The following is a 12,846-nucleotide window of genomic DNA, read 5'->3' on the forward strand; positions in this document are numbered from 1 at the left end:
TCCGTGCTGCCGCGAGACCCTGAAGCAGTTCATGGAGGGTGATGGCCTTTGAGAGGTGTGTCAGCATCAAACCACACATTAAAGCTAACAAATTGTCCATACGAAGGCTGCATGCGGGTCCTTGCTTGAAGCAGGATAAATTTTCCGCATATTTTATGCACTGCTCGACAAAGCAGGTAATGCGTGGCAATTAGAGTTCTGTGCACAAAATTGGCATGGAAGCATTGGGCGTTGTTAAAAACCATTACACTTATTGTCAATTGACCAATGCGGTTCATTGGATGTGCGTTATATGCCACTGCACAAAAATTTTACTTTGTAAATATGAGATGTCAGTTATATGGGCTTATATGGGAGCTTCCAAGGGGAATAGCCAACTCCTTAATTATAACCATTATTTCATCGCAAACCATTTCGTTATAGTGAGGTTTGACTGTACCTGTCTTTTTGCAGTCAAGGTACCTAAATATCTCCAGCGTGGCACTGTGCATTTGGAAGAGCCCTTATTTTCAACATGAATCCTGTACTTCATGTTGCAGATCTCTGCTCCAGTCAAATAGTGTCCGATCCATTACTACAGGGGGAATGTGCGTTTCCAACAAGAAATTTGTACTTTATGTTGCATATGTCTTTTCCTGGTCAGAGCATGTCCAGTCCATCTCCACAGGTGGATGTGCATCTGCAATGATTTTCATAATGGGGGCTCATACACTCAGTTTTGCTGCTATGGCTTCCATCTGAGTGGCTGACAAGTGCTGGTGCTTCATACTCTTCTTGTGGTCACAGTGCTCAGCCTGGTACTCCATAGTTATCTTGCTCACTTTCTTATGTGACGACCATAGTTGCTAAACAATGCATGGTCCTTAAACGCTTGTTCTCAAACTACATTTATATTGAAACCAGTCTTTATGTTGGAATACCATTTCCTTTCCTTTCATAGTTGCTCTTTGGCTGCAGCCTGTCAGGTTGGCATTGACAGTGCACACGTTCCAGCTGTCCCAGGCCGCTCCGGTGGCTCAGTGGTTATGACGCTTGGCTGCTGACCCAAATGACGCGGATTCAATCCAGGTCGCAGCGGTTGAATTTCGATGGAGGCGAAATTCTAGAGGCCCGCGTACCGTGTGATGTCAGTGCATGTTAAAGAACCCCAGCTGGTTGAAATTTCTGGAGCCCTTCAAGCTGTGGCGTCCCTCATAACCTGAGTCGCTTTGGGACAGGAGACCCCCAAAAACCGCATTCAAGCTGTTCAAGTACACTTCGCCCTGAGAAATATTGTTACATGCAAAATGTTTTCGTACGCATAAAATGTATTCCATTGGGTTATGTATCTACTGTATCTTAGTGTTCAGTTTCGCTTTGTTATACTGAGATGACTTGGGAGTCAATGTACTACTCATAGACGGCAAGTTTTCAATCTGCCAAAAGAGGGGGTGGGGTCCAATTAGCACCCTCTCTCTTTTTAATTGTTTCCCCTCTCTCTCTCTCTCTGTCTCCCTATCCCCCCCATGCATGCTCCTTGGCAAGCACTATATATGCGGCTATACATATAAACATCAGTTTTGTCTCTAGCTGAGCGAATATGCTAGACAGAATGACCCCATGGTTCTTAAAATACTAAATAAATAAATTAACAAAAAGACATAAAAAATACTAACCTCTAGGTAGACATCCATAATGTCCTTAGTTGAAGTGAAAGGAAACACTGGGCAACACAAACATTTCCACAACAAGCTAACAATTCATATGTCACAGACTCATTACAAATTATTCATTTGCAAAAACCACTGGGCAATGCAAACATTTCCACAATAAGCTAAGATTACAAAAACTAAAAAGATTTTAAACTCTTTGTGTCTAAGGAACACTGGGCTCTACAAACATTTCCATAGTATGGCAATGATCCAAAATTTAAACATGGAATAAAAAACTGCTTGTCTATCAAAACTGTAAACCAAATGCCAAACTCTATACGAAACAAAAGACAGAAATTGGAATCAAAGAGCAAAAGTTGTAATGAGGCAGCGGAAACACAAGGAATTGAATGCTGATTTTATGGGAAGAGATAATTTGAACTGTCACAGTTTGAAGAAAGCTGGCACAATTTAATTTGATGAAGTTCACTGTCGTTCGTTTCATACAAAGGCTACTGTGAAATCAAGATTATGTTTCTTTTCGCAGTTGATCTCCGAATAACATTGTCCGCGATCCCACTGAGATTTATTTTTCAAATCAGATCTGTGTGCCCATGGAAAAGGGCTATGTGAATATGGTTTAATGAAATCCACAACGCACTCTCTCAGGTTTCTGTTGCCCCTGAATTCCATCACTTCTTGGAAGCACCCACTAGTTATCTCGTTGCGTAGAAAGGTTATCCATGCCCATATATCAAAACTAATGTTGTGGTGTGCTCTCTATGTGAAAAGGAAAAAGCAGAGTTAAAGAAGAGTGATTTTGAAAGGTGCGCTCATAGCTGATGTTTCGGATCAAAACAAGATCCTAATGTTCGGGGACAGTTCTAAGTCTTCAAAGAGACTATATGTTCAAGCACAAAAAACCGCACTTATCAAGTGGCCAGTCATTTGATTCCGCATAGAGACTTGGAACAGGAGACGTTCGGTGAGCTCCTGTTGCCAGTCAGATCCTTGATGGTGAACTGGATGTATAATCGTAAGTGGGAAACAAATCTATATGTACCCGTGGCAATTTAAGGCCGTGCTGTTCTCGCAGTGTGGTTAGGCAACTTTAATTCTTTAGAGAATTTGTTGCTGGGCTAGTTGGTTTTGGTCCATTCTGAATTATTTAGGGTGCCAGGACGTCCTGTGTTTTTCTACCTTCATCCTGTCCTTGCGCCCTAAATAATTCAGAATGTAATTCTTTAATTAATTTGTCTAGAACCGTACGAAACAAGATATGCTCCCCCCTAACCACATCATGCAACCTCCGAGGGGGACACATAAAAAAAAGAAGGGGGCTCCGGCCCATAAGCCCCATCGCAGTCGGCACTTATGGTACTACTTGCAGAAGCAAAGCTGCACAACAGCACCCGCTGGGCTAAGACCTGTGGAATTTGCGTATACTGCGTAGACCTTTTGCATGACTTTCAACAAAACCTTCTTCGTGACAGCATATGCAGCTCGTTCGGTCGGAAAGCTGTCCGCACTGTGCGCCGTAAATAATGGGGGGCTGAGTAAAAAAAAATGTAACATTGCTGCACAGTGCTTTGGATGGTGTCATGCAATTCAGCGTTTCGTGCAGCATAAACTTTCTAGGTATATAAGTTAGACCCTAGCTTGTGGCAGGGGTTTGAACAGACGACGTATTACCGGGGGGGGGGGGGGGGGGGGGGGAGGGGCTGCGTAAAAAAGTTAATCATTTTTTTTGGGGGGGTCAGTTGTGGAGTGGGCAGGGGGGAGTTTAATCTTGATCTCTTTCTTGCGCTACAACCACAGCCCAGTGTTCACTATGGCAGCGCCCTTGGACTTATTTTGAAAGGGGCTATGCAGAAGAAATTTAGGCCTCGCTGCGTGAGAAATAATGCGCAATTTGTCTTAATTTTTGTTGTTAATTAATATAAGGCTGCTTCTGTATCAGTTTGTAAGCAAAAATAAACTTTCGCATCAGTTCCTACTTCACGAGTTCGTATCCATTCCAAGTCAAAACGAGCCTGTAGCCTAGCACAAATCGGAGAAACGTAAACAAATAAGGCGGAGTGCGTGCGTGCGACGTGTAGTGTACTTCATCCTGCATTTCGACCTGCTTAACAGGTAAAGCCATCGCGAACGTGTAGAATATTAAGCGAGAGCGATAACTGACATTTAGCTACCGATTCCAGGGAATCAGGGTGCCAAGAAGATCGAATGCGAGTGACTGATGGTGGCGGCGTTTTTAAAGTGAGTTGTTTATAACGCAAATAACCCTTCGTAATTAGCATGCCGGTACTCAGTGTGCGGTGTTTGTTTTCATTGCTTATTCGAGGCGGGCTATTCTTTCGTACAGATGCGGTCATAATATGGAGCACGCGTTATACACAAACCAGCCATTGCTTGTGGTGCGATCTCCTAAATACAAGCACAAGAAAATAAAAGCTTATCTTCTATACAGTCGCCGCGAGATAAGTTACACGTTGAAGCGTGGACCTTACTATTTCGGCCGCTGCTGTGCATGAGCCTTATAAGTTTTCGGAACAGTAAAAACACGAAAAACGTGCAATTGCACATCGCCGAGAGGCCCAGCCAGGTATTGATAGTACAGCCTGCAAGCAAAATGGGCACAACCATCTTTCCCGGAAAGCTTGGGCTCCTTTCCATCTTGTTTTTATTGCACGGTGCACATTGCTCGAGCGCTCTGCACAGGGGTGACGCAGACTGCATTTTGCAGGTGGCACAGGGAAGTACAAAGCATATCCTTGAGTTCGTGACCGCTTACTTGTACTGCATAGCGTCGGGCTTTATCGTATTTCCGTGTTCCGAAAACCTCTGCACTATATTGTTCACCAGTGAGGAGTCTGCCTTCTAAAATGGAGCAATACGACACATCTTTTGTCCTTGGCGTTGGTCTTCCGTGTATCTGTTCCTTGCGTGCTGCAGTCGATTGTCGCTGTGCGCGCTATCGTTGCTTGTGTGTAAAAATTGTGTGTAGTTGTGTGCGTGACTTGTTGAATTGCTTGGGAAAAAAACTATAGCTGTGCTTTTGTCTGTAGAGTGTCATTTGCGCATGGTGGTGGTGGTAACTATATTTCGTTGACAGAACGGATTTGGTTGATTCTAGTGGGCTTCCAGAGTACAAGAGGTGGCTGTTCGATCAGGCCTTCCGGTTCTGCATGTTCTGGTCGTGGGGTCCGGTCTTTCCGTTCCCAGTTCCAAAGCGCAGTTGACAGCCTGCAGTTGAGACGGTGGGTCCAAGCTGAACGCAGCATCCTCCCACTCTTGCTCGTTTGAGAGTTGCCAACCTTTCTTCGGTTTCAGATTGTTGCATTCGAATGAAATGTGCTTTAAATCTGCTTTTGTGGCCCCGCAGAGCTTACAATGGCGGGTGTAGGAAGCCCTGGAACATGGGGGTTTGGAAATGTGTTTATTTGCGGTTTCTGCCATGCCACCTGTTGATGTATGCTAAGGCTTTTTTCAGTCGGTGGGAGCATCCTTCTGTTGTTTCTATAATGTGCAATTCCATGGTAGGTGGTCAGGGTCTCTCAGGGCGACTGCAGGACCGGCTCATGCATTGCCAGGTTAGCGAAACTTCGGGCTAAGTTGCAGGCCACCTCATTCCCGGGATACAACGTGTGGGCTCGAACCCATATGATTCTAATGGGTTTTGTGTTAAGGTATTGCTCTTTTAGGATTTGTCTGGCGGGTTTGTGGATCCTCCCTTTTGCAATGTTTCGAACGGTTGTCTTGGAGTAGCTGTAGTGTACTGGACTAGTATTCTTGTAGTATACTATATAGTTCCTGAAAATCGTCTTGGCTTCCGTTTTTATAATGTGTAAGGCAATGGCCGCTTCTTCTGCTTCGTGTACCTTTGTGCTCCATACGGAAGCAGCTGATACTGGTTTTACATCCGTGTCCATGATGCCTCTGCAAAAGGCATCATGATCGCAGAGCTCTGCAGTGCCCATGCATACTGCCTCCTTATTGTTCGAGTGTTGCCTGTGGAGGGCTTTAGCTCTCTCCTTCTGTCTTTCTGCGTGACATCCAGGATGCGTGTTTTTTGGGATTGGATCTATTCTTTGATGCCTGTGTATGTCTCTTGGGATTTCTGCAGTATTTGTCCCTATGCAATTCTTGCTTTATATCTAATGTTCCTAGAATGGGACTTCCCATTGGTGCTTTTGTTGGTCTGTTGTACTGCGTGGTTCTATGTGCCTCAATTTGCTTCGGAAGCGTGTTGTGGATGCCTAGCTGCAGCAGCCTGTACATGTGTTCTTAGGGAGATGAAAGGCTGCCTTGCATGACTGTGCTGCGAGCCATTCAACCTTCTCCTTATCTGCTGCCTGAAGTTTGAGAAAAGGAGAGGGAGTATACTATACGGCTGAGCATTAGGGCCTGCACTAGCCTCCTTAAATCTGCTTCCATCTTTCTCTGGCATTTGTCATTTGTCTTATGAGCCTGTTGATTTCTCCAATGTATGCAATAAGTTTGGAGAGCATTGCTGTGCTTTTGATCCTTGGCTGTAGTGTATCTGACTTGATGCTTACAGAAGTGATTTCTGCCTTTAGGGCATTTGTGATGGCAGTGTGGGTGACATTATCAGTCTTTCATGAGGTCGAGTGCCAGTATTGCTTTAGTGTTGGCCTTAGTCAGTGTGCATATTACATCTTCAGAAAGCTTGAGCATTATAGCTTGCATACATAGGTTCGGTTGGAAGCCTGTCATCATGTGTGGGAAGAGATTGTGCTTGTCCATGTAGTCCTGTAAAGTAGATAGTGCCACACGCTCCAGAACCTTCCGTAAACATTAGGCTAGGAATATGGGCGTGAGGTTGGTTAGCGAGTTTCTTTCCAGGCTTAGGTATGACTATGAGAAGTACCTTGGCGTGTTTCCAGGTGTCTGGCAGCCGTCCATCTTTCCAGCAGTTGTACTCTGATCTCCTGAATAGAGTCCTTTTCTGGGTTTTGGAGTGTTTTGTTGGCAAGCTCCTCTGCTCCTGGTGCAGAGGATGTGGTAGTTTTCTGCATGGATGCTATTACCTATGGTATTGTTTTGTCTTTATCATTTTAGGGTTGAGGTTGCTGCTGTAGTTGCGAAGAGTTTTTTTTTTTATGCTGTGTAGGTGTTTCTGCATTTTCTTGATCATCTCTTCGTCATTGGGTGGGCTTCCATGCTCTGTTTGTGTTAATGTTATCTGGGTCTAAAATATATCTTAGATTTGTTCTCATTATTGTTTCTCGAGCATGGCTTTTGATTTGTCTGTCTAGTTTGGTTGTTATAACCGTTAGTTTTTGTTGTGTTTGTTTCAGCCATCTCTTTTGTAAGCTATTATGTGTCTGACACATGTGTAATAACGTACTATCAGTGGCTTTGTTTTCTGCTTCTATCCCTATAGTCTTTGTGGTGTGCTCTGCATCCTTCAAGGGTCAGTGCATTCGTTTTGTTTTTCAATCTTCTTGCCATCTGCACTGCCTTGCCTACTTTCTTATCCCAGTTTACCACTCGTGTCTCCCTTCTTGGGTGTGCTGCTAGGTGGTGGTCACTTCCTAGGTTCTTATTTATGTTTCTACATTGTGCATGTATGATGTTTTAGCATAGGGTCAAGTCCGGGCATGTGTTGGCTTGCACACTATTTTTTATCCTAGTTGGCACTAGCAGATCCATCACATGTGTAGCCATTGCCTCGAATGTGTTGCCAGAGGCTCATTCCTTTATTTAAAATTGTTCTGTAACCCCCTGCCATGCGTTTTGCGTTGATACTTTTAAGGGATTCGTTTTGCTTATTTTTCTGGATTCGTTGATGGCTTTCATTATTATAGGACTCCGCTTTTGGGGTTGCTATATATATCTAGAATGAAGAATGGTGCCTTGCTTCTTTTTTTGTGCTACAAGCTCAATCGGGAGGTAGTGTGCACAGTTTCATTGTGTGTCGTGCTGTATTGTCATCATATTTCTGTGGACCAAGACGGCCGTGAGTGGTCTTCGTTCCTTAGCATTTTCACGTTTTATGGTCGTGAACTTTTACTTTTTAGCCTTAAAGCACTGCTTCACGAGCAATCCAAAAAAACCTGAGGGGACTATGAAGCCACAACTCTTATTTCCCTCGAGGTATACTGGTAACTGCCATTTATTATTAGAGTTGCTGCTAGGTGAAAATTTGCTTGGCCCATACCCAAAATTGGATTAGGGCATTATGTACATTGACTTGGAGTTAAGTATTAGACAAATACTATTTCCACATCTTTAGAGACATCAGTAGCCCTTAAAGGCTGCCACGTGCTGTGGTTGACCCTTGGTCTAGGATGCCGCACCTGGTTGCTGCCGTATTGGCTTGACGTATGAGAAACCTCTGTACATCTCCTTCCCTGCTGGGCAGCAGGTGTTTCCACTGTGTCACGCTTGGGTTGTCTTTTCAGATCCAACTGCATGCGGGCAGGTCCATGTTACATGTACGATTGTCGGTTAGCTTGCACCACGGGCATTTGTCAGTGTATTGTGCAGGGCACATCTTTTGGAGTTCATGCAGGTGTGAGCAGGTGCCTGTCTGCAGCCTTCTCTAATCTACCACCTCTCTTTTGGTTAGTTTTTTGTGCGGGGCTGAGTAGCACTTCCATCAGCCCCTGTAATAATCTAGGATGTCTCAATATGTTGGAATGGCACGGTATATGCTTGGATCACCCCTCAAAATTAACTTCGCCCAAATCAACTGAGTCAGCCCACTTTCGCACACCTTGATCGGTTTTGCTGTTTTATATCCTAATCATTTTTTACCTTTGTTTCTTGTAGGCTTTTTTCTTTTGAGAGGGTTTCATTGTGGAGCTGTAGGTTCTCCCGTTTTCTGCAAAGTTCCTACAGTTCCATTGCCATATCTCCACCAAGCCCTGCCCCATAATTGGTTTTAAGGAGGAATATGGGCTGTGCTGTGGGATGACATAAGGCTAATTGAGTACACCGTGCTGATGGGCAACTTCAATACCAGGGCAGGCAAGAAGCAGGCAGGCGACCAAGCAGGGGGAATGGTTTGTTAATATGCACAGTACACAGGCCTCTACCATTTCACCTCCGTTGAAATGTGACCGCTGCAGCCAGGGTCGAATTAGCGCCCAGCTGAGCTACTGCGGCTTTATGTTGCTGTAGTAGCTTGTTGGTTGCATTTGCTGCGTTTGCAAGGACTTTTACTTTTCTGCTAATGCGTTACCCTAGTCTCGTTTTTTATGTTTGCTTCTATTTCCTCAATTCTGTCAAATCTGCTTGCTGCAAGCACGGTGCTACCTTTGTCATTAATGTAGTATGGTGGTTGTACATGTGTAAATCTAGTCCATGGAAATAAATGGAAAGTCATCCCCAGAGTCGTGGATTTATGCCTAATGCTTCTTTTTATTTCTTTTCGCAGACTGCAATTTTGCAAGGTTGCATGCTACAGGAAGGCCCCAGTAAATAAGACGGCGAGACCACAATTGCAGGTTTATTAAGCACACTCAAGCGCTGTGGTAAGTTTTCACACTCCAGGCACGCAGGTCTACGTTGTCAATATTCAGGCTTTTGTAATGCAGTCATTTAAAGAGCACACGAAGGCGCTCTCTCCCCAACAGTATAGGTCAACACATAAAACTGCAATCAATGTGACAAAAGAAACGTATTAGGGAACAGCAATTTATTCTGTGGGCCAGTGCCCTCCAGTACCATGACCTCTCATAATGAAGCAGTTCACCCGCAGGAATTTTTAGGCTGTTTTCATCATCCACAGTTGGACAGCAGCTTTCACGTATTGCACTTGCAACACGTTGAATGCTGAATATTAAAGAAGTTGCTTCCTTGCAGCAGACGAACCACTGGCGATGCTATGCTGCAGGTCTTTGGCGCGCACATGTAAGAGAGCCAAACAAACACGCAGAATTAGTTTAGCTGTAAGAGAGGTTCCTTTCCTTGCAAAACCACAGTGCAAAGACGAATGCACTGGTTATGTATGTGCCCTTTCTATCTCCATCCTTCAAAGCTGGCCTGCTAACTGCATATTAATGACAGAGCCACTATTTTCACCTGACTCAGCTTAAAGCGACACTGAGAACAACTTTATTGTTAGCAAAATCCAATATGTGGGCATTTCAAAGAGTTGTTGTTTGTCCAACAGCAAAAGACTAATTTATTGCAGAGAGATTTGGATTCTGAGTTCAGAACGATTTTCCCACCACTCTGATTCAAACTCTGGACTCTGATGATGTCACCTCCAAAAAGTGACGTGAACCATGACGTGAATGCATACTCTGTGATTGTTGACTGCAAGCGGGGCTAGCAGCAGCCGAAGGAAAAGCAACCACCGGCCAGACGTTGAAGGCATCTTTTGTATCTTCGTTGACACCGGCAGCTGGTATGGATCCCGTTCCCGATAACAAAGTTTTCGCAATAAACTGTTAGCTCCGTCCTGCATTTCCTCAAACTTAGCCCCAGAGAGTGCACAATGCTTTTGAGGACTTAGGAAACTGGACTAGCTGGATACCAAGAGTATTGGGCACTGACGAGTTGGCAGCAAACGAGCTACCGCTTCGACCTGCAGAGTGCGGTCGTATGTTACTGCCGAGTCTCTCTCTCGACAGTGTCGCTCGAACCTTGGAACCCTTGTGTTCAGTAGATAGATGGATGTCGTTGCATGTGCCGTCCCTAGCGCTGCTAACCATGTGCTCTGTGGAAAGAATCTGAAGGAAGGCTTCTTGTGAGCACTGCGCAGGTGCGTTAAGTGGCGGCTGTGATGTGTCGGCACCGTTGATTGACAGGAATACAGTAAAACCTCGTACATTTTTTTTTACTTGCGGGAAGGAACATTATCCAAACCACCTCATTTTGAGAAATGTAACTGCTGAATTGAGGTAAAAAACATTTATTGGCAATTTCACTTTATAAAAATGTCGATTGGCATTTCTTGGCACAAGAGCTGAACAGATCCTATTCGAGAGCTCGCTGAATTCAGTCTGCGTTCGTGCTTTCTTTAGCGCAGAAGGAAATTCGTAACGCGTACGGTCCGTCGATGGCAGTGACGAAAGTAACCAAAAAATCTGCCTTGCAATTTTTAGATGCTTCACTCCTTTGCTCTCCAGTACTGTGGGAAAGCCACTGCGGCAGCTAATTGTCGCAGGGCTTCTGCTTTTTAAGCTGCGTGTCCTAGACCCGGCCAATTCATATATAAGTTGATCGCTGTAGTTGATAGAAGCTTCGCCTCGTTTCTTTTATGCACCGCGAAGAAGCCTCAGCGTTTCTCCTCTTCATATTGCGACCCCGCAGAAACGGCCATTGTGAACGCTAGCACAGTTTTTATTTTTTGTGCTTGATGGCGGCGGTGGTGCTTCGCCTTGTCGCATTGAGGCACTGCAAAGAAGCCACCACAGTGGGTGACTGCCGCAAAAAACACATTGTGTGCCCTCTCGTTCGGCCCACTTCTATATTTGCACATGTGCAGTTGGTCAATAAACGTATTATACGAAGTCTGAAAGTCTTAAGCAGCACGGCGCCTCGCTATTCCTAACGCGCCGCGCCTGCACCTCTGCAATGCAGCGTCTGACGAAGCCCCTGCAGCCCAGACTCACTGATGCCGCCACCGCGGGGCCTACTCCAACCGCCCACGCCACCGTGCAAAATCCTGTCGCAACCAACACTGTGAGCGACGCTGGGAGCTCCGGATCGACAGCCGCGGCGCAGCCGGCAGCGGTCGTCGTCGCCGCAGCATCCACTGCTAGCCAACTCCACGCTCTAAGGGACGCCAACACCTTTGGGCCCATAGACGCGTCGCAGCCGCCTGCGTTCGTCGACGCCGCCGGTGCCGCCGCGCCTACACCAGCCACATTACCCGCTGACACCAAGACCTGCAGCCCGGCACCAGCGTCGCAGATTGCGCCTCAGGCTGACGATTCGTCGGCAGACATGGACTTCATGGCGTCCCCGGTAGACGACACTCCATCCCCGGAAATCGGCTGGAGCACCATCGGTGCCAGCCGTAAGCCTGCTTCCGCCACCCGACCCCGCTCCGAGCTCATCACTGTTGGCATACAACTCCCTCCTGGTATCCTCAATCCCAAGCTGCCTCTCTACGACGTGCTCGCCGCAGTCACCTCCACTGCACAACTTTCCTCCAAGACCTGTGCAGACATCACCCTTCAGGCCAGGCCAGCCCAAAGCCTTGTGTTTTTAAAAACTCATTCTCCTCTCACCGCCCACCTCCTACTTTCTATCATGCACCTTCACGGTAAGCCTGTCAGCATCAAAACTTATTCCCCCCATCCTCCCATCTCATGCCTCGGCGTCATCCATAACGCCGGTGGCCACTTCACTCCTGATGAGCTCATGCATGATCTAGAATCTTTCAAAACAGATATTCTCGCTGCTCGCATGATGGGATCCACTCAATCAGTGCTCATAACGTTCCCACCTGCACCCGTTGTCTCACTCTAGGCCACTGCGCCCACCAATGCCCCCAGCACAGCGTTCCGGCAAAGTGCCGTCGCTGTGCTGCTCCTCTACCCGCTGACCTTTCCGCTCATGTGTGTGCCCAGCCCTGGTGCGTTCATTGCCAGGTGAACACCCACCGCTCCCTCGACCCCACTTGCCCCTTCCTCCTTGCTAAACAACGCGAGTGTGCTAAAGCTGCTTATCTCCGATGCCTAGCTTTGCGCCTTGCCACTCAACCCACCACCCCCTCCTCCTCCTCCTCCTCTAATCATGAACATCCATCAGCTCCGATCACGTCACCACCACCACCATAGTTAAAGGATCCTCGGTGCCAGCGTCCCTCCCTTCCACTACACCACCCTCTCCATCCTTGACTGACGCGAGCCGCTCCTTCGACCTCCGGCTCGCAATGCTGGAACGCCAGCAGCGAGAGCAGCAGCGCATTTCCCACGATCTACAACAGCAGATACATGCCTTGACTCAAACCCTCCAGACAACCACCTCCTCTCTTACCTCCCAGCTTAGCAAGCTAAATGAGCACCTTGCCACGTTCCCCACTCCCTCCTCCAGCGCCCAGGTCGCCCCTTTGGCTGACCTTGTCGAAACCACCACACAGGCACATCACACTCGCTTGGTTCAGCTGGAAACTTCGGTTCTCCAGATTCTTACCACCCACCAAGCACAATCAAAGCAATTGGAATCTTTCACATCTATGCTCCAATCCGTCCATGAGTCACTGCCCCCGGCAAAAAAGAAGGAACGCGTA

General features: G+C 46.6%; 1 long non-coding RNA gene across 1 annotated transcript in view; it reads left to right on the top strand.

Annotated features, from left to right (window-relative positions):
* The first annotated feature begins 3,699 nt into the window (after positions 1-3,699).
* Positions 3,700-12,846, top strand: part of LOC144115039 (uncharacterized) — a 42,778-nt gene continuing 33,631 nt past the window's right edge. The window contains exons 1-2 of the long non-coding RNA XR_013311208.1: positions 3,700-3,890; positions 9,037-9,133. This is a non-coding gene — a long non-coding RNA (uncharacterized LOC144115039). The remainder of the gene's footprint in view (positions 3,891-9,036; positions 9,134-12,846) is intronic.

The sequence above is a fragment of the Amblyomma americanum genome, chromosome 1 (genome assembly GCF_052857255.1).
Source record: "Amblyomma americanum isolate KBUSLIRL-KWMA chromosome 1, ASM5285725v1, whole genome shotgun sequence".
NCBI classification, from domain to species: domain Eukaryota; kingdom Metazoa; phylum Arthropoda; class Arachnida; order Ixodida; family Ixodidae; genus Amblyomma; species Amblyomma americanum.